The sequence below is a fragment of the Dasypus novemcinctus genome, chromosome 13 (assembly GCF_030445035.2).
Source record: "Dasypus novemcinctus isolate mDasNov1 chromosome 13, mDasNov1.1.hap2, whole genome shotgun sequence".
NCBI classification, from domain to species: domain Eukaryota; kingdom Metazoa; phylum Chordata; class Mammalia; order Cingulata; family Dasypodidae; genus Dasypus; species Dasypus novemcinctus.
In genome coordinates, this window is record NC_080685.1 from 89,622,417 (window position 1) to 89,647,454 (window position 25,038).

Genomic DNA, 25,038 nt, shown 5'->3' on the forward strand with positions numbered 1-25,038 from the left:
TGGGCCCCACGGTGTCCTCTGGGGTTGATAAGTGATTGAATATTATTCCTGGGCATAGCCATACCTGTACTGTTGGAACGCTGAAGTCCCATTCCAAGTGCTAAGAACTGTGATTCTATGACCCAGAAGCTATTTTGGGCAAGATGAGAAGCACTTTTCCCTTTTGCCCTGATCCGACATGGAGAACTGGGGCAACCCAGCTCCCTGGAGCTCCTCACGTTCCCGGTACTGGGTGCTTTTGTTTTGTTCCCTGCTAAGGAGAAGAGGAAATGAAAGGAGGGAAAGGAGCTGCCTAAAGCTCTAGCTCCAGATTTTCTCTCTCAACCCTGACCCTCTCGAGTGGTTGCCAGCTAAGTCAGATAGAAGCGGAGGAAAAAAAGAACCCCCCTCCCCTCGGCCTCCAAGTGGCCTTCTCCTGGTGGTCAGTGTGAAGGAAAGGATCCCAAGGGTACCGGGCAGGGCAATAATTAATTACCCCTTCTCCCTGCAGCTTCGAGTTGTATCCCAAACCCCACCCTTCAGAGCTGAAGCAGCCCAGCTGTCAGCTCCTGGGACCATGGCAGATCATTAAAACAATCTCTCTCATTCCTCACTCGGCAGATTCGGTTTTGGTGAACTACAGAGAGTAGTGACCCCACCCCACCCACGAGAAGGAATTTTACAAAGGAAGTGTTTGGAGAGTAATGGAGCTGGCTGATGCAGCTCCTTCCCCATTCTCAAAAGCTGCAAATGTCTTCTTGGTTGCTAATCCAGCGATTTGAGAGGGTCGAGCTGATCTGTGCCTTCGTTTCCTCAGTTTAATAATAAAATAGTGGTAATAAGTAATGTCTCGATCGGTTGACAACACAAATTTTCCACCAGACCGGACAGCAGAGAAAGAAAGGTTGATGATGTACTCTGAAGGCGTATGGAACGAAGGGGGATACAGTGAGAGCCGCCAGCATTGGGAGGAAAGCAAGACCCATTTCACTGGCAGGGAAGCTGAGGTCCAGCTGAGCAAGCCCGCGGCTCTGCTTTCCCCAGCCGCGGCTCCGCCTGCACTCACGGAAAGAAGAGGGATAGAGCTTCATGACTCAGGGGTGCCTCCACCGCACGAGGTCGTCTCCAAGAACACAGCAACGGAAGCCACAAACCCTCTCACTGAGAACGCTGTGGGCAACAGGTCGGGGGCTGTGTGTGATGTGGGCTCAGGGCACCCAAGTTAGTCCTGGAGCAGCTGGTAAGTGCGGAGGTGTGGAGGGGCAGTCCCACGCAAACTGCCCACGGCCTGGGCTGCTCCCGCTCTGTGCCCTGCCCAGTTTGCTGGTGTGCTTGCAGAGGCAGGCCAGCGGGGGAGCTGCGCCGCGGGGGACAGGCAGGTGCCCTTCTAGTTTGGGTTGCTGGATTGAGCCATATGAAAAGAGGCAAGGGCTCAGCCTGAAATCCCTCTCACCAGGGGATCCGATGGACAGTTCCATCTGCTCCCCTGCCGCCTCTCACTCCCCCCTCCCTGCCGTCCAGCCCGACTCTGATGTGAGTCTTCAAAGCAGAGGCTTTGTCTGGGGAAGAGAAGAGCAATAAATCAATCCAAGCAGGAGCTGGGGCTGCTGCCCTGGAGGAAAGAGCCTCCTACCTCCGCAAGTTGCAGGGGCCTGGGTGGTGAGGGCAGGGGGGGATGGCAGCAAAGCTCTAGCTTTAGTGTTGCTGCTCCCCCGCTGAGAGAGCAAACCCACCGAAGGGGTAAGCCAGGGTGCCTGGATACCGGTGGGTCCTGAGACGGAGCCTGCCCCTGCCTGACCCGGGGGAGGGCTCAGCTGGTCTTCCCTCTTAGGAAGCAGCGGGGGAAGCTGGAGCACAGATGAACTGTGGGAGGTTTTGAGCACCTCTGTCAGGAGCGAGGAGGCTGGAGTTTCTCATGTACTTGGGGAGATGGCAGCAAACTCCGAGGGCAGGGGAATCTCCCTAGATAGCTGTCAGCAAGAGCCAAAGTGAGCCCGGGACAAGGACCACGAGTGGAGCCTGGTGGAGCCAGCCAGAAAATGACTGGGACCTGGGAGGGTCGTGGCTGAACTCCCCCTCTGGGATCTGAGGAAAGTCCTTCCCATAGAGGGACAACAGCTGGGCAGGGAAAGGACCTGGAGAACATTTGAAGACAGCTGTCCCAGGAAGGTCAAGAATGGACCTTGTGTGGATCATCCTGAGGGAGAAGCGGGAGAGCAGGGGCCTCAGAGTCGGGAGTTCTCTGCAGCTGGCCAGCACCTTAATCCCTTCACCATCTGTAATTTAGTAATACTGGGATTGCCAGGAGGATTAAATAAGATCATACATATGAAACATCTAGGAGAATGCTTTGCACAGAGCAGTTGCTCAGTGTCTGATGTCATAATCACTCATAAAATAAGGAAGTAGCACCAAACTTGTGTTATCCAATTTGGTAACTACTAACCACATGTGGCTGTTAATTTTTTTTTTTAATTGCACTAACCTATATATAAAGTACAAAATTTCCCATTTTGACATTTATAAGTTTACGCTTCAGTGATACTAATTACATTCACATTATTGTGTCATCACCACTACCATCCATTACCGAAACTTTTTCATGGCCCCAAACAAAAACTCTACCTATTAAGCAAAAACTTTTCATTCTCCTTTCCCCCAGGCCTTGGTAACCTGTAATCTATTTTCTGTCTCTAAATGTGCTTATTCCAGATAGTTCATAAAAGTGGAATCATATGATTGATACCTGTCCTTCTGTGTCTGGCTTATTTCACGTGACATGATTTCAAAAGGAACTCCATTCCTTTTAATGACTGAAAAATATTCCATGTCTGTACATACTCAATTTGCTTATCCATTCATCTATTGATGAAAACTTGGGTTTTTCTACCTTTTGGCTATTGTAAATAATGCTGCTAAGAATATCGATGTACTACATTTTAGTTAAAGAAATTAAAATGCCAGTTCCCCAGTCATACTAACCACATTTCACTGAGGCTCAACAGCTGCAGTGACTAGAGGCTATCATATTAGAACAAATATTCCATTCCTGCAGAATGTTCCATTCGACAGCACTGGGCTAAGATGATCTCTAAATTGCCTTCCAGTTCTAATATTTTTGCATTCTATGAAACATTTCATTCCAAACCCGTTTATCCTTCCACCAGCTCATAGGTGCTCAGTGTCCTCAGGGAATACAAGCTAACCCATAAAAAGGAAGGGAAATCTGCTGCCCAAAATAAAAAGGTAAAAATTAAAAATCAAATGAAACATTTCAAAATCCAAAGAAAATTAATCCAGTAATCCATTGTTTAAAATCCTATGCATTAAGACTCTCCTCCAGGGTTTGAAAACAGTTATTACAGCCCTACTGGGGCAGGCCATTGGGAAAAGGTTACAGAGCAGCTCAAGGAAGGGGGCAGAAGAGAGCTGGGCACCCATTCCTCTCTCCTGCCCTCCTTTTCCTTCTTGGATTGGCCAACTTCTGGCACATGCTGGAGGGAAGAAGAGAGGTCTTCGGCAGGGCTCTTGGCTCCAGAGGAGGGAGGCTGGCATGGAGAGGAGCAGAGATGGAGGAGCTGTCACAAGGACGGTGGGTCATGATTCTCCTTGCCCCTGCACCTCCCCATCCCTCACCCCTGCACTTATCTAGGCCAGGAGCCTGTGGTCAGCACAGGAAAACAATCTATTCCTTAAAAAAACAGCACAGGAAGCAGGCATCAGAGTTTCCATTGAAAACCCAGGCTTAGAGAGGGGAGAGAAGAAGACTTAGAGGAATGGAAGAGGTGATCCCAGGCCTAGCCCCCAGCCTGGAGTGGCCAGCTGGCTACAGTCCAGATGTGGGAAAGAGAGGGCCTGGAGAGGAAGGAAGGCAAACCGATAAGGGCCACCGCAGCCCCCTCCCCCTGCCTCCCCTGCCATGCAGTTGTCTCGGAGGAAGACCGGGCAAGAAAGCTGGACAAGTAGGAACAGGGTGCCTTGGGAGGGGAGCAGAGGGAAGGAAAGGCAAAGGATTCCATGCTGGTCCTGGCCAGGACAGAAGCCAGCCTTGGTCAGTGACACTTGAGCTACCAGGTGAGTCTGCCTATACTTATTGGCGTATATGAACAACAGTCCTGTTGCAGCAACTTCTGGCTGGCCTTGGGAATAGAACTGGCTGCATTATTTTCAGGGCCCAGTGCACAATGAAAACGCAGGAACTCTTGTTCAAAAATTAAGAATTTCAGGATGGCAACAGAAAAGCATTTAAACTCAATGTGGGACCCTTCGGAGCCTGCAGGGCCCTGTTGGATGGCACAGGTCACACGCCCAGGAAGCCGGCTCTGCCTGTCAATAACAATCCCTCTGTACCTCTTCTGGGAGTGGGAGGATGGACGATGGCTAGCCACATTTGAGGCTAACTCTTAGTACAAGGCAGAACTTGGCAAGTCCCCTGGTCTCCTCCCATATTCTATTTCCCGCTCTTTCTTGCCTTCAAATGCCCAGGAGCTTGGCGCTTCTCCCGGGCCCTGTGGGCCTAGTGCTGGCCCCTCCCCTCAGGTGCCTGGTTTCTGTTTGTCATCAGCAGAGCCGCCAGAGCAAGCCCCACAGTGGAGAGTGACAGGGGGCTTCGCCTTATCTCTCAGATCTGCCTCCCAGCCTGGCACAGGGAGCACCCTGTTCCTGCCCACATGCCCCTCCAGGGCCAGGGCCCTGCCTAGGTCCCGCCCTAACATCACCACTATTATGTCATCAGGATGTTTTTCTCCCAAGAAAGAGGCAGGGGAACAAAAGGGCTCCTAGCTAAGAGGAGGGGAAAGTCAACACTTCTCTTCAGGAGACAAATCAGTCTCTCATTTTTTATCACATGGGCGTGTGTGAGCGCGCGTGCATGCACACACACACACACGGATCACAGCTGAGCAAAGTCAATCTAGCTGCACCAACAAAGCCAAGAGACTCTTGTCCACGCTCCCAGCACAAGCTTGACACACCATCACATCATGAGAAGGTTCCCAGTGCAAAGAGCACATATTTTTTGGAGGGTGAGGGACTAAGGGACCTGAGGGGGAAGTTCAGAGAGAGAGAACAACAGAAGAGAAGCAGCAAAGGTCAGTTTTCTCTCTTCCCGGAGCTCGGTTTTGCTCCCAAAGGACAAGTTTGCCTTAATGAGTTAAGAGTTCTCCCTCCAACTCCCTGCACCCCACCTCCCCCCTCTTCTGTCCCACCCCTCCTCTCCACACCTGACTCAGCCATCCCTGCCTCCCCTCCACCTTCTGGGCCCGGTCCCAGTAAATCAGCCCACAAGGGAGCCCCGTTGGCCCTTCTGCCCTAGGCTGCGGAGCCCCTCTCTGGAGACAATGGCTCAGAGCGAGGGAGAAGCAGCCGCTCCAGCTTTGTGTGCAGGGTGGCCAGACACAACCACTTCTCCCGTCAGGACAGACAATGGTCTGTAGCGGTGGGTGGCTGTGCTAAGTAGTTCACTGCCTTGGACTAAAACAATTCTGAAGGTCTCCTTCTAAAAAGTAGGAATGATACCAAAATCTGGCCCCAAAGCTGAGAATTTTTATGTGGTTCTAACAAAAGCCCACTACAGCTGATGGAATGGGTAAATCGACTGTTTCCTTAACCTGCTCCAGAGCCACCCAGACAAACCTACACCAGACAGATAAACCAGTCACTCACCACCGGCTTGTCTCTGCCGCCCCCTCTGCTTCCTCTAGCCCTGACTCCTCTCGCACTCAAGAATAGGAGAAAGGTTTTCCTTTAATACTCACCAGGTCCCTGGTGGGTAGCAATCATTAACAGCCACACATGCTCAGTGGCCGTAACCCCTTCAGCGCTGGGTTGCCTCAAACTGGCTGATGGACAGTCCGCCCCCTTTGCCCAGCCCTGAACAAGTGGCCACCCTCGCCTTGGTGCCATCTACCTGAGTAATGCCACCGCGAGCCATGTGGAGAGAGAGAGCCCTCTCGTCCCACCCAGGTCGCCCCGCCTGATTGGAGCGCAGTCGCAACCTGAGGCACTTGGCTCTGGCACGATGCCCAATTGGATGAGCCCACATTATGAAATATTTGCTGGGCGGGCCAATAGAGGAGCCGGGATCTGGGGGAGGGGATGGTATTTTTATTTATTCCTGGAGGAGGGCGAGCAGACAAAGGTAGTCATAGCATCCCCAGCCCTGGGACGGGAGGCAGCGGGAAGGAAGGCAGTCTTCCCATCCATATAAGAGCCTCAAACTTCTCTGTCCAGGTACAGTGCCATAACCTTTGAGCGCTTCTGAGCAATTTGAGCTACTGGGCTGTTTGGCTAGAGGGTTTCTTTGCCTTACAATTTCCCTGCTTTACTCAGGAGCTTGGAGAGTGGAACAGTGTAATAGAAACTAAGAGGGGAAACAAATCAACAGGCAAAGAATTGCTTTTATCTGTGTAAACTACATAACCACAGGTATTACTTAAATTTCAAAGTCACAGAAATCATTTTTGCAACTTTGGTGGACCCAGATAAAAAGTGGGTAGGAATGAGTCAAGACAAATCCCCTCTTCATCCCTTTAAAAACAGGCGACTGACTGGGGAAATCTAAATCCAGCATAGAAGTATCTACATGTAGGACACGTGCAAACCTATGCAGATCTATGTGCAAATGAGCAGCTCCAGGCTTTTCAAAGTCGTTGCCAGGATTTTTCTAGTTTTGTAAAGAATCATGTAGTCTCCAAACCCAGTATCAGAGCATCTCACTAGCGCATAAAGAGCTCAATAGGTATGTATTTATTGGACATTTACTATATACAAAGCAGAGTGCCATGCATATAAAAATGGGGCCATTGCCATCAAGGAATTACAGTCTAGTAGGGCTTTTAGCCATGCTCATAAAAATGGTAGGACATTCAACAGAATACCGGTGTCCTTTCTCTACATAGCCACAATTCATAACCCCTCCTCCCCTCAGGCCCCAAGTGAGTGATCTGGCTGCTCTACCTCTTGCCAGTCTGGGTCTAGTAGCTGGCACCTCCTCTTTATTACCCCTAGTTCCTGTTTGCCTATTAGTAGTCCAGCAACTGCAGCCCAGAATCAGGCTTAAACCAGGCTGGGCCTTATCTTATCTGCTGGGCTGCTTTCCCAGCCGCCTGAGGGCTGGCTGGCCCTGGCCTCTTAAAGGGGCTGAACTGCATTCCCCCTGCTCCCTTCACCCTCAAGCAATCCCCAGAGGTCTAGGGCAGCAACTCCACCTGCAGAGGGCCAGAATTCACCCTAACACCCCTCCTCACAACCTTTTCCAGCAGGGGTTCTTAATCATTTTTGTTCCACGGACCCCTTCGCCAGTCAAGTGAAAACCACGGACCCCATACTAAGACCACACTCTACCGTGTATTATTTAATAAATATATCACACCTGCACCAACCCGTTCCTGCAAGAATAATGTTTTTTTGAATTTCAACTCAAGTTCATGGATCCCTGCTTTACAGCCACAGACCATGGCTGCAGGGCTGCTCTGAAAGGACCTACTGACTCAAAACAGAATGACACTGACGTTTTTACATGCCATTTTACATGCTTATCATATCACGCAAACAGCCCTGCTCCTTTGTATTTCCAGTTTCCAGCTCTGTTAAACAAGTTAATTTTTTTTTAAAAGCCTCAGGATACAAAGTCAATATAGAAAAATTAATATTATTTCTATACACTAGCAATAAACAATCAGAAATTGAAATTTTAAAATGCCATTTTCGAGTGTAAAAATTATGAAATACCCAGGGATAAACTTGACAAATGATGTACAAGAACTATATGAAGAAAACTACAAAACATTGCTCAGAGCAATTAAGTAAAACCTAAATGAAAGGCGTGCTTATGGATAAGAAGACTCAATATTACTAATATTTCAATTCCCTGCATATTTTTTCTATATATTTAACACAATCCCAATCAAAATCCCAGTAAATTTCTTGTAAAAATTGAAAAATGATTCTAAAATTCATATGCAAGTACAAGGAATCTAGAATAACCAAAAGTACTATGAAAAGGAAGAATAAAGTTGGAGGACTTACACTACCTGACTTCAAGACTTATAAAATTACAGTAATCAAGACAATGTGGTATTGGCACAAAGATACACTTATACACAAACAGAACAGAATAGAGTCTGGGAATAAACTCACACATATATGTCAATTTATTTTTTACAAATGTGCAAAGGCAATTCAGAGTGAAAACAATACTTTTGCAATACATGGTGCTGGAAAAACTGGACATCCACATACAAAAAAAAAAAAAAAAGAACCTTGACCTTACATTTTAAAAATTAATTCAAAATGGATCACAGAGTTAAAAGTAAAAGCTAAAACTATAAAATTTCTGGAAGAAAAAAGGAGAAAGTTCAGTGATTTTCATTGGCAAAGATTTCTTTGATATAAAATGTATTGACTAAAAAGAAAAATAAACTGACATTCATCAAAATAAAAAAATTGCTCTTCAAAAGACACTTACGAAAATGTAAAGGTAAACTATAAACTAAGAGAAAATATTTGTAAGATATATAACTGACAGAACTTTTATCTAGAACATATTCAGAACTCTTACAACTGTGTTAAGACATAATAAAAATGGGCAAAAGGTTTGAACAAATACTTCACCAAAGAAGATATATGGATATCAAATAAAGCACATGAAAAGATGCTTAGCATCATTAGAGAAATGCAAACTGAAACCGGAATAAGATGTCACTACACACTCACTAGAATAGCTAAAATTAACTAATCACACCAAGTGTTGGCAAGAATGTGGAGGAACTATCATACACTGCTGTGGGTGAGGATGTAAAATGGTACATCTTTGGAAAACAGTTTGGACATTTCTTAAAAGGTTAATCATGTGCATATCATACAACCCATTAACTCTACTCCTAGGTATTTACCCAAAAGAAATGAAGGCCTATGTCCACACAAAGACTTGTATACAAATGTTCACAGCAACCTTATTTATAATAGTCCCAAACTGCAAACAACCCAAGTATCCATTCAACAGGCAAATACAATGTATAATAATCCATACAATGGAATATTACTCCGCAATAAAAAGAAATGAACTATTGGTATATGCAACAATATGGATGAATCTCAACATAATTATGCTGCACAAAAGAAGCCAGACCCACCCCCCAAAAGACAACTGTATCATCATACTGTATGATTTCATTTAAATAAAATTCTAGAAAACAGAAACTAATCTCTAGTGACAGAAAGCAGATCAGTGGTTGCCTGGGGATGGGGTAAGAGAAGGGATTACAAAGAGACACGAAGAAACGTAGGAGACTGATAGATGGGTTCGTTTCACAAAATGTATCCATTTTTACCCTTAAGATACATGCAGGATGTTGTATATCGATTATATCTCAATAAAGCTATAAAGAGGAAAAGAAAGGCCTTCAGCTGAGATTAAAACAACAACAACAAAAACCACCTGGACCCCACCCACTACAATTTATTCCACGATGAAACGTTTGTTTGTGTGGCGCTGGGGCGGCGAGGCAGGGATTCTAGCCTTTCCCAGTGACTAGCCTTGGCCTGACAGAAATGCTGGTTAAAGGCAGGTGGACATGGTGCTGAAGAGCCCGGACCTCTCACATGGACTTGGATCACATAATGTGACAGAGCTGAAGATGGTATTTACGAAAGTAAAGACAGAAGGGAAAATATCAAAGAAAACCATGATTTCCAAAGCACTTTCACCATCATCTCATTTGATTCTTCCAGAGTCCTAGGAGGTAGGAGTGAAGCTCAGAGTTAAGGGTCTTGGCTAAGATAACCCACCCCTTACACCAAGGAGGCCAGGCTACCCTCAAGTCTTTTTGCCCCACTCCAGAGCTCTTTCCCGCTTGCCACCGACTGGCCTTGAGCATGTGACCCCCCACCCCCGCATCCTGATTCGGTTCCCAGAACCAAGTGTGAATGCCGATGGGCCAGCGTCATGGCCAGTGGCAGAACCGGACAACGAGGAGACCTAGGATCTGAATGGGATCAACTAAAGGGTAAGTGGTAAGACAAGCAAGACTGGCAGGGATGAGAAGGATCCAAGGATCTAATTAGATCGCACATTAGATGGGAAAAGAGGGGGAGAAAAACAACCAAAACCACGCCCAAGGCGGGAAGCCTGGAGGGTGTGGAGGCAGCTGGAAACTGTTAGAGAGCTCCAGGTCAGAGACCAGGCTGGGCTCCTCTCCTCGCCTCTGCACTGCTCCCCTCTCTCCTCTCTGCCCCCACCCTCACTTCTCCTCTCCTTGGGAAGGAGCTCCACCACTCTCATTCCGAGGACAGGATGATCCTGTCTTTATTTAAAATGTTGATTTTTTTCATTCATTAGGAAATTTTTGCATTAATTTCAATTTTAAACAATATTCCATTAAAATACTATTTATACTGATTACTGAGAGTTTTTCTTATTATTATTATTATTATTTTTTGTACCTCCTTAAATTTTGTGGCTTGGTGGGGATGTAAGAGGGAGATGGGGAGACTAGACAAAGCCCAGAAAGGGGTAAAGGGAGTCCTATATTCTACACACACAAAAAAACCTGAATGCAAGGCTTTGAGAAACTCTTTCAGATTAAACAAGACGAAAGAGACAGGATCCTGGATTGGATCTAATCATATTATTAGGACAACTGGAAAAATTTAAAGAAGGACTGTATGTTAGACAATTAGAACTGTATCAGCGTTAAATGTCTGAAATTGTTCATTGTACTGTGGTTCTGTAAGAGAATGTCCTTGTTTTTAAAAAGGAATAAGAAGGTGAAGAAAGTGGGACCAGAGGGTGACGAGAGGGCATGAAGTCATACCCCCCTCTCCCGCAGCCTGTAGCCCCTCCTCTTCCAGGCAACCCGGAGAGGGAATGTAGGAAACAGTGGTGCAAGAAGGCTCGTCCAGAAGTCCGGGCATTGGAGGGACGGTTGGGCATTTCCTGCTGCAGTGACAATTGACCATGAAATCCCAAATTGCTCCCCACCGTCCCCAGGAAGACTTGACGTCCCCAGGAAGACTTGACGACTGGCACAGAAAGAAAAAGGAAATTATCTACGGAAGCCACGATTCGTGAAACTCCAGAGATAGGGATTTCTCTTCTGTTCTTTCAGAGGCGGAATCTGAGAGGTCAGGGATCTAGCTCCAGGCTACACAGCTAGGAAGTGGGAGAATTGGGATTAGAGCCCAGGACATAGTCCAGAGCCAGCTCTCTTCCCACTTGATGTAAATTGTGCAACTCAAGATTCCCTTCTCATGCATCATCCTACAAATTAATCCCTTAGCTTATTTTTGCTGAGTTGGATCTGTACTGGCCTTGAGATGCTGGGCTCTGGAGTTGGACTGCCTTGCCCCATTTCCAATCCTGGCTCCATCCGTCACTACCTAAGGGACTTTAGGTGAGTGACTTAACCTCTCTGTGCCTTCATTCCCCCATCAATGAGAAGCACCTGCCTCATGGTTTTGTCATAGGATTAAATGAGACTATACTAGTAAAGAATTTAAGAGTCCCTGGCACCTAGTAAATATTCAGTAAATGCCAGCAATCATTGTCTAGCTGTATCTGCAATGGACTGTTCACCTGAGGAAGTGGTGGCCAGGCCTAATTTTAACTAGAATGCCCCTCAGCACTTGGCCACATAAAGATGGATATGTCATACTTGTTCCTAAAGAAGTTATCCATCAAAATAGTAACTAGAGATTTCTAAATCTAGTTTATAATGCTTTTAAGTGACTCTGAGGCAGTTCCCTGTCCCCCTCACCCTAGGAGCCAGAATAACGCCCCCTCCCCCGAGTCTGGAGGAAGGTGTGTCCCTCGCATACTCTGAACTGGGTAGTTAGGTTTTCTCTGTGTGTCAAATCACACTTGGAAGTTGAAAAGCAAGTCAAGTCCAGGGACATCACCGGGAAGAAGACCTAAACCCTAGTGCTTACTCTGCACCCATCAGGCTGTAAAGTGGGGGCAGGTGCTGGTCCCCTCTGGGCCCAGACATGAGACAAGGAGTCACCTTGCCATAGAGTGGACGGGAGGACAAATGAGCCCACTGAGTCCTGAGTGCTTTGTGTTCATTGGGGAAAGCCCCTCTCTGAAGTCCAATTTCCCCATTTTAGAGGCTTGGCTTCATGGAAGGATCCACAAGCACAGGAAGGAAAACAAAGCTGCAGATTATAGGTCTAGGGGGCTGAAGAGGGGCAGGCCAAGGGCAAGGTGGCCCAAGGTCAGGCAGCAGTCAGAATCAGCCAAGATGGTCCTTCTACAACAAAAGCAGAACTGGAACAGGGCAATTTTCTGACTATAAACAGAAACTCAAGAAGTCCCAAACCACACACATACACACACATGTGAGGGTAAAGGATAGAAGACACTGTGTGTACTGAAAGGGCTGTGTGAAGGGGGAATCAATGGAAGGAGGGGTGTGTGTGTTGGTGTACATGGATGCAAGGGTCCAGCCAGGGCTTGTGGGGCCTGAAGTGTATGCAATTTGGGGGGTCCTCATTAAGAAAAAGAATACAAAAGCAAATTAGTTGGGGCCTCGGAAGGGGCCCATGCAAGCGAGGAAGCCTGAAGCTAAAGCTGCATGGTCTCCCAGTAAACGTGCCCCCACACACATCTGTGTCTGAACACCGGCACCCACTCCCACACTGTCTGTGAGCCTCCCTGTCCCTGGCCTCTGAGCCATTTCTCTTTCCTCTCACTCAGGGCTTTTGCCTGACCTGATTTTTTTTTTAATGGCAAACTGGAGCCCCCACACTGGAATTAAATTCCTCTCCAACTCAGTGCAGTGGATGTTTGGATTTTGTCCCCCTCCCCCAGTGACACAACGTCACCAGAGTGCCTTCCCAACTCACCACTTTGCTGTGGGTGGCCCCACCTTCCCCAGAGGGCACAGCAGTGGTCCTCCAAGCCGCCCAAAGGGGCCAAACTGCAGCTCTCCCACCCCTGGCCCCTTGCATTCCAGCCCCACGCCCAGAGTTTGACCTTCTCTGCGGCTGGCTGCAGATGTGCTCCGTGTTACAGAAATAGCCCAGCTCCTGGGCCCCTCCAGCCCTGCCTCTCCTCCACTCAGAGAAACCCCCACCTCGCTGGCTCCAGGGGAGTCTGGCACGATAAGAGGCAAGTGCTCAGGTCTCCGGCCCCCTCCCACACACCCCTCACAGAGCACAGCCACGCGGGGTGACCCTCCCTCCTCCATCCAGCTCTGGTTCTTCTGCTCCACGCCTGTCCACGTGACTATGGATGGAGGCTCGGGGGTGGGGGATAGAAGTCTTTTTCTGAAGAAAAAGGGGTGCGTCGTCATGTAAAAAAGAGACAGTAAAAGATTTTAGCAACCAAGGTAGAGATAAGGACAAATTAACTGGAGGAAGTCACTGGCTCACACATTCTTCTTACTAAAAAAATTCTCTAAGCTCTCACAACATTTGCCTGTGATGTGACATTTAACCCTTTGGAACTGCCTTCTGATAGGAAAATACATGGCTTGTCTAAATATAAATTGTTTCTCTCTTCTTGGAATATCTCAGAACAAAGACTAATGCTCTTCCCTTGTTAATTTTCTGCTTCCCAACAAAAGCTTCTATTCGGTGTAAGCCGTGAGCTGAGCACATAGCTGTAATGCACAGAGACCCTGCCCTGGAGCAGACTCATCTGGGATTGAACTGCTTAGTCCTTAGTTGCCTAATTAGAGAAGGAGCGGGCTACCTGGTTTGAATTCTGGCTCTGCTTCTTACTAGCAGTGGGACTTTGGACAAGTTATTCAATTTCTGTATGCCTCCGTTTCCTCATCTGCAAAGGAGGGGTTACAGTAGTTTCTACCTCAGAGGATTTGTTGTGAGGATTAAATGAGTTAGTCCACATAAAAATATTTAAGCAATGCCTGTCATGTAGTTAGTAGTTATCATTATCAGAATCCAAATTCACAGACTGAACTTCAGTCCCCTCTACATTGCTAAATATGAGTTTTTTGTTTTCAAAGATCCCAAAGGATTTTGAGCCAAACTCCCCCAAGGTCCATTAGTGTGAGTGATAAAGAGAGTGTCTTGTTCTCAGACCCCTTTGCTGGCCTCTCCCTACACCTCCTACCCCTTCCCCTTGGCCTGACCTTCCATAGCCTTCTTGTGGTCCAAAGCTGGCTCTAGTCTCATCAAGCTTGGGAATGGTAAGGGGGAAGCTAGAGCAGTGCTCTCTGCCATTTCCATGAGTAGACAAGTACTTGTCTCTTATCCTCTCTGGAGGCTATTTGGATGAAAGGCAGCGCCCGCCCTGTGGTGCTAAATGGCGAGAGACCCTGGCCCAAACCCCTGTCCTGCACAGGATGATGTCCTATTGACTGACTCCGTTCTAACCTAAACAAGATGATGGCACTGGTCCTCCTCATGAGCCCAAAGATTCAATGACATTATGAATGAGGGTCAATGGACTCAATTACATTATGAAAGCCTGAATTAGAAACAGTGACACAGCTTTCCAACTGTGAAACTTTTAGACATTGACTCCTGAGTGTCTGATGAAACAATAAATTCTTATATGAAGGAATTTACTAAAAGGACGGAGTTTGATCTGTCAGTTGGGTAGAGGAACTGAACGGCCTTCAAGGACCAGCTTCCATTCTTTTCCACCGTGGTAACAGAAATGACACCACAGCCATGCCCTGGGCTCCTGCAAACCTACTGCCATGCTACCTACCAGGCCTTGCCAGTCCCCACGGTCAGCCAAGAAAGGTCAGGGAAGTATAAATTCTCCAAGCCAAACTCCTCTAGGCTTGCAAGTCCAAGAAGGGCTAATGCATAAAGTATTAGCTCCTTTCTAGGAACTCACTCCACCCCAATATCCACATGGATATAGTGGTAATAGCCATGTTCTCCAAACTTGACCACACTCTCTTAGTGGCTGGTGATTGGTCCAGGGGCAGCCACTGATCTCTACTCAGCCAAAATTCCTCCCCTAGGAAGAAATTAGGATGAAGAGAGAGTCAGTCTTCTCCTGGTGCCTGGACTAGTAGAGGGCCAGGAGGGAGCTGCTGGAGGTCATCTTTTCTTCCTGTGGACTGACCAGGAAGCAGAGAGTTTAGCCAGCACTGGGACAGGAGCAAAGACGAGGCCTCTGGCATTCAGCTTCTTGGTTCTAGTTCATTTCTGTGATCCAGTCATTTCTCTGACCTTGAGTTCTGAGGGATACCCCAGTTCCCTTATAATAAAATCCCCATTGGGGCTTAATCTCGTTTGGGTAGTTTAAGTTACTTGTACCTAGAAGTTTTAACTAAGTCCTAACCAATTCCTGGAAGACCCAATATCTCATCTGGACTTTGCATACATGGTCAGTGTGAGGAAGGGGAGGAAGGCAAAAGGAAGGGAGGAAGGAAAGGAACTGGCAAGTTTGCCTAAGGGCAGCAGGGAAGAAGGCTGGGAGTCTCTCAGGCTTAGAAATTAGGCCCTCCGGAAGAATGAGGATAAAAACAAGAGTCCCGAGGAAGCAGATAAGTTTACTACTACCCAGTTTAGAAAAGTAGGATATTCAAGAGGGAGTTGGCAGCAGGTGAAGTGGGTGCGGCCCTACAGGTGAGTTAAGATCCCTAAGGAAGGTGGCAGGTGAGTGCTACTGGCAGAAAGACTGGGGAAGCTCTGAGCTGGCAGTCACTAAGCTGCCACAGCTTTGAGACATGTTCCCAGAGAGTCAACACATTCAGGGAGAAGAACCTGCACTCTCCAAAGCAAACGCAGGCCCTTTAGAGCCTCACAGTTCTCTAAGGCCAAGGGATCCAATCTGCTCCTTTAGAAAAACCTACGTCCTTGTCACCAGTTCTACGGGCTAATGGTTCCTTTAAGATTTTCCCCCATCTGTTCTCTAGTTGGCTGGAGCAGATATTCCTTGTTCCTATGGCAACTAGCCTACCACCCTCCTTAATGGGTGTCTTAGTGAAGGACACAGCACAGGCCTCTGCCTCACTAGAGAGCCTGGCCCCTGTGCTGCTTAGAGCTCACTGACAGCAGGCAGGTTCCTCGCTGCAGACACACAGACACAGGACTCCTTGGAGCCATGAGCCTGATTATTAAGAGCTCAGATCTTGCCTGACCTAGAGATGACCCAGAGTTCCCATCTGACAGCAGTTAAGGGTAAGGGGAGGGAGGTTATTTATGCCATTGTGCAGACAACAGACCAATGTCCATCTTTCCAATAAAGTGGTAAAAGCACATTGTGCATCTTCAATAGATTGAATTAGCACTTCATTTGACCTTTATCTCCAAATCACTAATGAAGAACTGCAAGACCCCTAATTGAATTCTATCTATTTCAAGCTGCACATGACTTTCATATTATCTGGGATTCATGATTCTTACAGTCAGATCTTCTCTCAAGACTGGTCCCTACTCAAGGCAAGGCAGCCATCCACAGCCCAATGGGTGGGGAAGCAGGAAGTACTATGCATTCCACTGGTTCTGCACAGGGTTGTTTCCACTGCAGATGATGCTTCTCTCACTAAACCCAACTTGACCTCATTTGTTCTTGGCTCTCACAACCCCCAGAAAGCCAGCTGGACTCATCTTGTAAGCCACAAAGTTGACCGAACATTAGATTCCTCTCTTCTGAGCCTTTAGTCTCCTGGGATCCCAGAAGTCAATATATAAATAAGATCAAGCCAATAAATTACCCCTGTCAGATGTGTGGAAGGTGTCTCCCTAATTGCTGAAGATGCCAAAATCAAAGCTTTCCATCTTCACCCCAACTCTCCTTCACTTCCTCCTAGAGAGTTAAGATGTACACATCTCAGAGGAAAGAGCCTGTCTTCTAAAGCAGACAGACCTGGACTGGAATCACAGCTCAGCCATTTATCAGCTGAATGGCCTTAGGAAAATTACCGATCAACTCTCTTAGCTCTAGTTTCCTCATTTGTAAAATGGGAATACTAATTCTCACCTCGAAGGATTATATGAGGCAATGCAGGACCACAATGCCTTAACAGCATTCCAACATCCACTGAGACCTGAAAATTGGAAGTTTTTTCATAACTTGGCTAGTAGTAAAATCTGACCTGACTCCAACCTATTGAGCAGCAAAGAATGACCTGAACTAGCATGAGACTCTTCATAGTCTTTATTGATCCCACTAACTTGACGATTTAGAAAAGTCTTATGTCAGAAATATTAATATGTTTTATTGCAGACTTGCTCCAGATATTGCTGGAGGTTTTATGTAATACACAGTATGTGCATCATGTACTCTTGTAAAATCCACAGGCCCCAAGGGTTTCAGAAAACAAATTGTGTAGATGTATATGTCACTCCCCCAGTCCCTGAAGACAGTGGTTTCAGGAGAGTCACCAGAGTTTTTTAAGCTAAAGACCTTGACAGTCATTCAAAGCACTTGCTTCATTGCCAATCTGGAGAGGGTTCCTGGTTTCCTGCAGTCTCAAGAGGGCTCCTTGGAACACACAAGTTGGTATGGGGAAGGAGAAAGGATCCAAAGCCCAGCCCATCAGCCTGGAAGAGTCTGCTGCTTTGGACCCAGAACAGAGCTGGAAACAACAGTGTCTTGTTATCATTTGGTTGGACTTCAGGTATAGACATGCCTGAAGATTCCAAGCATGCCTCCTTCCTCCCCACCTCACTGGGCTTTTCTCCACCATCATTCTGCAGCTTCATTTGTACCACCTCATCCCTAGAGGCATTCCCCAGGGAATAAATGACTGAGGCACAAGGAAACTGAAGTTTATGGGCAATTGAACTGAAGGAAGGAAAGATGCTGAGAGTGAGGAAGAGGATGAATATGGGACATTTTGGAGTAAGAGACAAGCATTTCCAACACACAGTGGAACAGGTTCGGCATGTTTCTCCTGATGCTGTTTCATGGCCCCAGGAAGCTTTTAAAATAGGTAACCAGCCATAGCCAATCACAGTGAGCAATACTGGGTAATTCTTCTAAGGTCTCTTATCTCTAGCTTTACATTTTAGGGACTTACTAATGACAGATAGAGACTCTGGAGCCCTACCAAGGCACAATCATCCAGGTAGGCTTCCCAGTTCTGACCCTGCATCTGCTATCTTGAGAACACACAACTCGACCCTATTGCCTCGAGCCACTTTTCCAACATAGAGATGTTGGACAGTAGACTTGCAATTCTGAAAGAGGTAGTATACACTCTCCTCTGAGAGTGACAAGGTCTATCTGAAGTTCTTGGAAATCCTGCTGTCAAATGGAGAAATGAGGCATGTAGAGTTAAATGTATAAGATGGTGGCATTCAAATTTAATTACCTTATTTCACTGATGAGGAATCTGAGGCCCAGAGAGAGTGTGTGAATTACCCAAGACCACTCAGCAAGTAGGAGACAAAGCTAGCCCTGGAGTCCGGATACTCCTTTCCATAGCCTCACCATGACAAGGAAGTGGCATCTGTAAAAGTCCCAGCCATGCCCTTGTTGACCTTTACACCCAGAAAAAGCCATGCTGAATGCTCAACACCTTCAGCCTTTCTGGCTTGAACATCTCAGAAGAGATCCTATTGTTCTTCAAGAATTTGGCTGTACTCCCTGACTCTCTGTTCCAAATTATTCCAAAGTTAGGACAAAATCCTCATCAAAGCCTCATCGGGGAAAGTCCCCACTGAACCTGAGATGAACTAAGAAAGCCACTGCCTTTTCACGGTCATTCACCTACCCCAAACCTAGGTGCAGCCATCGGATGACCAAGGAGTGTCAACTGTGCAGAAGCTCCCCAAGTGGCAGAGGTCTTTAATGTGTACTTCTGGAATCCCCGTTGGCTTCGTCTCTTCCCCTCAGCTAGTCTGAACAGTCTATGGTGTCTACCATCAAGTCACAGATTTAGGATTTTCTGCAGCACTGTTCTTAGGGCCTCTGTTTCACAATCACCCTTCACTATCCAGAACCCACTCTCCAGGATCTTGTGCATCTTGGCTTGGTCTTCAAGATTGGGGCCCTGCCTCCCTAATTTTCTTTAGCAGTTTATCCTACTTTTATCTGCCCTAGGAGACCTTGAGGGTCTGCCATCTACTTCCCCAAATTTAAGTAGAACCTCAATTGCTTTCCTAGGTGAGGTGAGCTCTTGTTTTAGTGCCTGAACATGGGGTGGAAAACCGGAAAATTCTCTCCTACAAAGAAGTTCCTGGGCATCTTCTTTCAGGGAAAAAAAAAAAAAGGAGGGGCAGTCCTAGAACAAACTTCAAAAAAGAGCATTTAGTTCCATTTCCAAGATGGTTTCAAAGTGACTTTCCCCTAAATGTTTCCTCTCATACAAGGCTGCAAACATGTGTGCACCCAACCACATGGCTCAGGCTCTGGCAGCTGGGATCTGCTCGGGGATTCCCACATATTTGTTGCTATTCTAGGCCTGAATCTTCAGAAGATAGAAGAACCCAGACCCTCTAATGCCTCCAGGAGCCTCCAAGTTTAGAAAACCTCCAGTGTGTATTCTCGAGCGTTCAAGAAGATTCACCGTTTCAAAAACTGAAATCAACATTTCTAAATGCCCTTGACCCTTGACCATCAAATAAAGGGGTGTTGCCAAATGATTAACATTGGTCACCAAGACTCCAAATGTAATCTGTATCTCATGCTTCTCCCATTATCCAATCCACAAATCTTCTTGGTCTATAATAACTCATTTCCAAAAATGGCTGTGGGACCAGGAGCTGGCAAGTCCTGATCCCAGAGCTCCTCAGAGGGAGGAGGTCTCTGAAGCCCACCATAGGGACAAAGGGGAAGAGGAAGTGAGAGCACATTCCCTTGCCAGTGGCCTTATCATGGAAGTGGGAACTTTCCACAACTTGAAAATGGGGAAAGAGATTCAATGTGAGGTTATCACATTCCAAGTGCCCTCAGGAAAAGACCAGATCAGAATCTGGTCTTCTGACACCTACTTCAGGAATCTGCCCCCCAAAAACACTTATCAGAGAGATTCTGTCCATTTGAAGAAGATCCTGTCTGGAGGCAGGAGTTTTGGATTTCAAGGTCCAGCAAAATTTTTTAAAAATGAAATTTGAAGAACGAATATAATGTTGCCAACTTTTTATTTTGCCAAATAAGGACATTTTAAAAGCCCAACTACCATCAGTTCATGAAAAGAACAAGAAAACCTAAGAATAACCTCAGAATAACTATTTTAACATATCTCCCCCAAAGAAGTCCTTTAAACAGAATATATTTCACTTTCTGGGGGAAAAAAATCCATGTATTTTACCTATTTTTTTCCTTTCACCTCAGATTGGTGAAAACTCTGTCACAGACCAAAATTTGGGAATCACTGGACCAGATGACCTCTCTATATCCCTTTTTGGCTCAAGCCTAAAAATTAAGAGAAAGACTCTTAACTTTAAAATACAGATTTTTCCAAGAAATCTGAGCTGGGCATATGTAGGAAGGAGAGGGAAGTCAACAAACAACCTATCCTTTGCATATATAAAAACACTCTGTCGATTACAAAGCACTGAGCAAATGCTGGTTGATATTTTATTAATCGAGTGTTCAGTGAACACCTACCTCCATGCTGGACTTCCCAAGTTTCTGTGAGCCCTGAATTTTACTGTCCCGTTAGCCTGTTCAAATAACCCAGGGAGAAGAGAAAGGAGTACAATCTGAGGCTAAAGCAGACCTCTGGTGGGGGATAAAGAGTTAAATCAGCAACGTAGCAGATATGATGCCATTTCAATCTCATGCTTACAAGCTCTAGTGGGCTGACTCCATTCCGGAGAGCAGTTTTCCATTCCGCCTTGTACAGAAGTACAGAATATTGCTTCTTTCTCTGATGGAGAAAGGATACGGGATGAGTAAGTGGAGGGACAAAGATATAGCACTGTGGTGCAACGGGGAGAACCAAAAGCAGGCACTGGGTTGGAGTTGGATTTTGGTTCTAATCCCTGCCCTTCCGCTGACTAACCATGCTTCCTGCAGCATCTTGCAGCTCCAGTTTCCACATCTATATTGTAGGATTAATAATGGCCCTGTCTTCCTTACAAGACTGTCATTAGACTGTGAGATCACTGAGGGCAGGAGCAGATCTCACCTGCCTCGTTATGCTCAATATCTAGCACCGTGCCATGGAGAGAATAAGTACCGGTCAACCACTGCTAAACTGAGCTAGAATAGGGGCATGAATGAAAGTCAAAAAAGCCAAAATTATGCACAGCACCATCTACCAAATATACAAAGACACTGGAAATTCTATTTGGAAGCTGCTGGTGATAGAAATTAAAAATATTTCTTTAAATGCCCCCCAGTTTTAAAAATAATCAGACTGTGCAACCTATTAATTACATTGCCTAACAAATGGCTGTCTCCCAGATTCAAATGCACTATAAGACTTCTTGTGCTGAAAATATGTTTCACTGCACTTTGCCCGGCCCACATCCCCTCTCATACATCTATCTCATCCTATTTTCAGAAGTCAGTAGGAAACCCCTGGCTTTCTCATCTATTCCGGGTTACATCTATATTCAGAGTTGAGATCCTGTGGCTGGCTGCAGCTTTGGAATGTATCCCAGTTTAGGACTTTCAGTCCCTTCTTATTCCTTTCTATCCCACGCCCAACTCTCTCCACCACCCTCTTCTCCTGATGCATATCTCACCACCCCAAATCTGTTTTTTAAAAGCCACCTCCAGCCTCCTGCTGAGTCCCATTCCGCTTGGCCCACCCACCCTTCCTGCCAGATCCTGCCTCCCAGCATGTACTACCCGCAGGGTGGGTGACTGGTAAGAGCACAAAGGGTCTTGGCAGCGAGGCCAGGCTGTCCGCCCACCAGCTCCTGTGCGCAATGGTTCTCTGATCGCTGCTCCTTGCCGCAGAGAAACACCACAAGAACCCTGGGAAGATGAGTCCCGTTCAGCCAGCCCTACCCACTGCCCACCAATCACCTCCCCACCCAAACTTCTACTTTCAGGCAGAGCACCAAATCCCCCCAGGCACTGGCTTCCATCCTGCCCAATTCAGAGGTTCCTGGAAGAAAGACCTGGCACATGTCTCTCGCGGCTTTGATCCTTTTAGGCTGGTTCAGACTAATCCCACATCAGACCATGCTGAAATACCAGCTATCATGCCGTACCAGTTCCACCTTCCCACCAGCTACAGTTCTTAGAGTTGGCTCCTCCCAAAACCAGGGCTCACTCTACCGACATCAGTCCTCCAGATACCCCTCTCCAGAACAGACCCATATCTCTATGCTCCCTGTGCAACACCCCTCCCAACTGGCAAATATCTCACTCTAGGAGTGAGAAGTTTTCTCTAAGTTTTTGATGGGCGACACTGAGGAAAATGGACACTTAACTAGAGAGTCTTATTTGTTAGGAAAGAGAAAACAAATGAAAGGAAGCAGATGTGAAAAAAAGATTCGCTTCCCAAACCTAACAGAAGTGTCCCTAACACACACGCACACATGCACTCACACTCCCGTGTACTTATATCCCTCAAATTGCAACTTACTTCTCTTTGCCAAACACATGGGCCCTTCTCCCTGGTCCTCTCCACTAAAAGTGCGGCTAGCCCCAGTTCTTAGCCCAGATCACACGTCCTCCGGCCCCCCCGATTTTACCTTCCATGCTAGAGGTCAGGACCCAACAGGAGGGCGCAGACTGCTGCCTTTGAAGGAATGAAGAAATACTCCAGACTGAGTAAATCCCCAAGGGTGGCAGATGCAGTTCCCAGGAGAAGCAAGGGAGAGAACCCGGGGATCCAGAATTTCCCCAGTCCTCCCGGTGCCGGCCCTTTCTCTGCTCCAGCGTGGACTAAAAGCCGGGAGAAAGTCTCCCAATAAAGCTGGGTCTGAAATCCGAAACTGCAGGTTGGCCGGGTCCTACATAAACACGCTCACACCCCCTGCTCCTCGGGTCTGATGGCTCACCGCCCTCGCCTTCCCTGCCGGGCTCCCTGCTCCCAGCCTGCTCCTGGGTAACACCAGACAGCCCTCTAGCTGCAGCTCCTCTGAGAAGCTCCTGGCCCGGCCCGCGGCGGTGGAGGGAGACCTGTCAGGTGCAGCTGGCCGCCACTGCCACTCCCAACCCCCTCCAGCAGTTCATGTCCAGAAACTAAGCCCTGCTCAGGGTCAGGGCAACGAGGGGAGTGGGGATGTTTCCAGCTTAGGAGCAGAGAGCAACTTAGGACTCTCTCTCCATGCTAAGGAAAAATATTCTCCTAAGGATCTGATTCCAGATAACTGGGCCTGGCATTTACTAATTGTTTAGCTCACCTTCTTCTCCTCTCCTCTTCCAATTTCCTGCATATGGCTCTTACAAGGCTAGCCCCTTTCTCTTATGTTTCCACGGGTGATAGAATCAGGCCAGGTGAGAGTAGACAGGGAGAAGGGACCATAGCAATTGTGGCGACAACTGTCTCATTTTGTAGATGCAGGAGCCAAGGCCAGGAAGAGGAAATTGTTTGGCAGAGCCAGGGAGTGACTGTCAGTCCAAATCTACATGTTGGGCAGTAAAGGATATAGGGGAGACTTTCAAAATCAAGTGAAAGCCCACATTAATACAGCTTGATAGGTACGCGGTTGAATCACTGTGAGAAACGTCACTTAACCTCTCTGAGCCTGGGTCCTCATTTGTAAGATGAGGCTAATGATACTACCTCAGAGGGTAACGAATAAATGAGGTAACGGGTAAAGCAGTCGGCATGCAGTCGGCATGCAGTAGGTGCTCCCTAAATGGTCCGCCCTCCCTGCTCTGCTCACTGCTCGCACTACCTTTTATTAGCTCACTTCTGACTCAGAAGGTGACTTAACTGCTTTTACTGTTTACTGTTCCTTCCTTCAGGTGTTGGTTTAACAGTTTTCATTGTCTTCATGTCTTTATGTCACTCAGACTATTAACATTGAGAGTTTACTTTGTGCAGAACTGCTCAGAATGCAATGCCTCGTTTCTATAAAGGGAAATCTCTGACCTACAGGCCAAGGTCGTAGACTGAGCCACACTGAAGACCTCCCCACAGCTGTCTCTCCTAGGCTGCAGGTTCCAGGCTTTAGTCTCCAAGTCCAGCCCCAGGAGAGCCAGTCTCCCCGACAACTCAGCAAGTCTCAAATCAAATTAAGATTGACCACCCACGGACTAAATATATCATGCTGTTGATAAGGAGCAGTCTTCAACATAGAGTAAATGAAAACAGTGTGTGGCCGGGCAATTAATTTAGTATGTTACCATTTGGGTTTTAAAAAAAAACAACAGGGAAACGGACTTTGGCCCAGTGGTTAGGGCGTCCGTCTACCATATGGGAGGTCCGCGGTTCAAGCCCCGGGCCTCCTTGACCTGTGTGGAGCTAGCCATGCACAGTGCCGTGCCACGCAAGGGTGTCCCCCGCGTGGGGGAGCCCCACGCACAAGGAGTGCGCCCGTGAGGAAAGCCGCCCAGCGTGAAAAGAAAGAGCAGCCTGCCCAGGAATGGCGCCGCCCACACTTCCCGTGCCGCTGATGACAACAGAAGCGGACAAAGAAACAAGACGCAGCAAATAGACACCAAGAACAGACAACCAGGGGAGGGGGGGGAATTAAATAAATAAATAAATCTTTTTTTTAAAAAAAAAAAAACACCTTGTAACTAACTATATGATTATACTCGCCTAGAGCTGGCGTCAGCAAACATTTTTTTTTGTAGAGGAATGGAGAGTAAATATTTTCCGCTTCTTGGGCCATACAGTCTCCTTTGCATCTACTCCACTCTGCTATTGTAGTGCAAAATCAACCACAGACAATACATAAATGATTCAACATAAACAAAGAAAAGAGCAAGCCAGGGCAACTGTGTTCCCATAAAACTTAATTTGTGAACAATGAAATTTGAATTTCAAATCATTTTCAAGTATCGCAAAATGTTATTCTTCTTTTGATCTTTTTTTAATCCATTTAAAAGTGTAAACACCATTCTTAGCTCCCCCGCCATACCAAAATAGGTGGTAGGTCGAATTTGGCCCACAGGCAGTAGTTTGTCACCTGGCTTTGAGCATCTCAGGAAGGACATACTAGAAAATAGAAACCGAGACCAGCAGGGAGGGGAAGGGGAGGTTATACCAGAGATGCGACAGGAAGGAGACTTTTCATTGAATATTTTTCTGTACCGTTTGAATACTGTAA

At 46.9% G+C, this 25,038-nt stretch overlaps 1 protein-coding gene across 40 annotated transcripts in view; it reads right to left on the bottom strand.

Moving 5' to 3' along the window:
• PLEKHA6 (pleckstrin homology domain containing A6) overlaps positions 1 to 25,038 on the bottom strand; it is a 144,031-nt gene that overhangs the window by 54,833 nt on the left and 64,160 nt on the right. For 2 of the 40 annotated variants that reach the window (XM_071207689.1, XM_071207687.1), the window contains exon 1: positions 22,507 to 22,803. The exons of 34 other annotated variants lie outside the window; for them this stretch is intronic. The gene's annotated coding sequence lies outside the window, so the exon portion shown is untranslated. Of the gene's footprint in view, positions 1 to 20,642; positions 20,725 to 22,506; positions 22,808 to 25,038 lie in introns of those variants that run through there. 4 more of the 40 variants (XM_058275024.2, XM_071207679.1, XM_071207690.1 and 1 more) reach the window with 4 other exon arrangements.